We start from the raw sequence: 3,311 nt of genomic DNA, 5'->3' as shown, positions 1-3,311 counted from the left end.
AAGATCGATAAACTTGCTAACCCTCCTGCAGGACCGCCAAATTAAAATAGAGAGAGGACCCCAGTCAGCACACCGGGAAGGCGGGAAGGGATGTCATCACAAAGGCCACGGGCAGCAGAAGAACAGTAAAGGAAAACCATGGACAACGCCACATGAAGACGTGACCATGACAACATGGAACAACCCCTGAGAAGAGAAGCCGCTGCCACTCCTCCAGGACGGAAGAGTAACCGGAATAGACCTATCGCTGCTGGAGACTTTGACTGCATCATTTAAGAAAAATCCTTCCACAAGAGTTTTCCAAGCACAGATGGCAGCCCTGGCAAATTCTGCAAAACATTTAAAAAAAAACAAACAACCTCAATTCTGCAAAATCACTTCCAGGAAATAGAAGCGGAGAGAACATTTCCCGACTCACATCATGATGCCGGCATTGTCCTGCTATCAAAACCAGACGACAGTAACACGAGAAAGAAGATGCAACAGGAACACAGAGGCAAAGGATCTGACGAAACACCATCCGGGCAAGTCAAGCAATACCCGAAACAGTTCATACTGTGCTGCCGCAGCTGCCATCTGGAATGGCCCCCCAAAGGCCCACGGGTTCAAGGCTTAGTGCCAGCTTGGTGCTGCAGGAGGCAGAGGAACCTTTAAGAGGTTGGAATTAGTGGGAGAGCTTAGGTTACTGGGGCATGCCCTTGGAGGGGCTTATGGGACCCCCTTCCCTTTTTTCATGTGTATCCATGAGGTAAACAGCTTTGCTCTACCACACCCTCCCGCCATGATGTGCCACCACACGCCCAAAGCAACAGAGCCAATTGGTCATGGACTGAAACCTCCAAAACTGTGAACCCAAATACACCTTTTCTCTTTTTAAGTTTATTACCTCACATATTTTGTTATAGTAATGGAAAACTAACACAAAAAATGACAAAAGTGCAATTCATCTTGAGAATGCAAGCCTGCTTCAATGTTTAGAAGCAACTCAGTGTGATCCACCATATTAACAGTCTAGACAAGAAAAATTCAATGATCATGTCTCTTATGGGCTGATCTGTTTTCCCCTCGATTCAGATGTTAAAGTCGTAACCCCCCGTAACTCAGAATGTGACTATTTGGAGACAGGGACTTAAAAGAGATAATTAAGTTAAATGAGGTCATTACGATGGGCCTTAATAAAAAATGACTGATGTCCTGTTTTAAAGGAAAAAGAGATATGGACATTTTCTGAGTTGAAGCTGACAAATGACCATAACCTGGGTGGCTTAACAACAATCGTTTCTCAGTTTTGCAGGCTAGAAGCCCAAGACCAGGGTGCCAGCATGTCGGGGCCCAGTGAGGGGCCTCTCGCAGGCTGCCGAGAGCCAGCGGCTCCCTGTGCCCTCACATGGTGAGAAGCAGGCCAGCTACCTCTCTGCCCTCTGCTCCTGAGGGCACCGATCACTCAGGAGGGCTTGTCCTCGCAGCCCCATCACCTCCTAAAGCCCCCAGGTCCAATACCGCCAGGTCAGAGATGAGACTGTTAACGCGAATCTGGGGGACACAAACACTCAGGGCTTCAGAGACACAGGCACAGGGAGGACACAGCCATCTGCCAGCCGTGAGGAAGGCCTGGGAGGGAGCAACCCCTTCTCACCTTCATCTCTGACTTCCAGCCTCCAGAACCATGAGAAAGTGAGTTTCTGTCCTTTGAGCCACCTGGTCTGTGGCACTTTGTGGTGGCAGCTTTAACAAATCAATACAACATCTACTAAGGCAGAAAAGCATTTGAAAAATTTCAACATCCATTTATTAAAACAAAAAAAAAAAAAGCTTTGCTAACAAGAAATGCAGGGAAACTCCTTAACTCCCCAAAGAACCCAGACAGGGAAAGTGCTGAGCTCGGATCCCAGGACGGTCCGCAGCTCTTCTTCTCTGGGACACCGAGGATGTGGTCAGATGCAGGGTGGCTTGTCTGGGCAGCCTGCTGGGACACAATCCCAGTGTCAGACAAATACACAATCCCACACCTGGCGCTTAATGGCAAAACCCCTCACACTCCCCAGTCATCAGCCGGCAGAGAGGACCCGGCCCTGCGGCTCAGCACGTCGGGAGCCAGCTGCTGCACCTTCACACAGCGGCACTGACCTGCCATGAGGACACCAGTGCCAGGACTCACCTCACCGACCCTACTGGCCCCATCTCCCAGCACCGTCACACGGGGGTCAGGGCTCCCACACAAGAATTTGAGGGGGACGCCAACCAGTCCACTGTGTGTGCCTGCCTTCTCCCATCTAAGATGTCTGTCCACCTAGGCTGGTTCTCACAGACCTCCTGCCCACTGTACCCAGGGTGAGGGATGCACACCCTTCCCTGTCAGAGGGGACCCGAGCCCCCTGGCCAGCCTTGCAAGGGGAGCAGAAAGTAGGGAGCTGACTTGGCCAGGAGCCAGCAGCCTCCCTCCTACTGAGCCCAGAGCATGCCCAGCCGGCAGAGCTGGCGGGGGGTGGACGAGAATCCAGGAGCGGGTCACCAACAGCACCGGCAGCCCGTGGAAGGCCCACTGCCCTGCAGGCTGCTGAGCACCCATTCCATCCTCTAGCCATTCGCTCCTGAGCACTCGCTTGGCTTCCTGGCTTCCTGGCTTCCAGGCGGGCTGCTGCAGGGAGTGAGGGCCAGACAGGCCCTTCCGGCCCCAGGCCTCCCAGGCTCCGTCGACACCATGTGGTGTTTCAGGCGCTCTCACCAGCAGTTTCCAGCATCAGGTTTGGCAGAGGCCTCTCCCTGGGCCCCGGGTCCCCCTGCCACCTACATCACCTCTGGGTGCCAGGCAGCAGCAATCCCATGGCTGATGTAAACAGGGACAGCGACAGCTGTCGTTCAAGTGCCATCAGGGTCAGCATTGCATACAGACTTTGCTCCCGGCTGTGGGCCGATTGTACACTCTTAGATTTAACTTGCCACCCCATTCTTCAGATCAGGAAACTGAGGCTCAGGGATAGGAAGTAACTTGTCCAACCAAGACCTGACCTCAGGTCTGAGTCTGGACTCTAAGGAGCTTATTTTGCTGCTCCACCTTCGCTCCGAGGCTGTTCCTGCCCTGGCAGGTGCTACATGAAGCACACACTCTGCCGATGTCATTTCCCATTTCCCCACCACGGATCTGTGCTCCGCAGTGACTGCGGGATGGTGGCTGGGTCTGTAGAGCCGTTCAAATCTCGTCCCATCTCTGTGCAGCTTCTGTCCAGTTCTGTGCCGTGACCTGCCACTTTCCCATGCTTTGACCAAGTGCGCTTTCTGCATCAAATTGTTTACTCTGAAAACATTTGTGT

The sequence above is a fragment of the Sciurus vulgaris genome (assembly GCF_902686455.1).
Source record: "Sciurus vulgaris genome assembly, chromosome: 4".
Taxonomy (NCBI): Eukaryota; Metazoa; Chordata; class Mammalia; order Rodentia; family Sciuridae; genus Sciurus; species Sciurus vulgaris.
Note: the sequence above shows the minus strand (reverse complement) of the source record.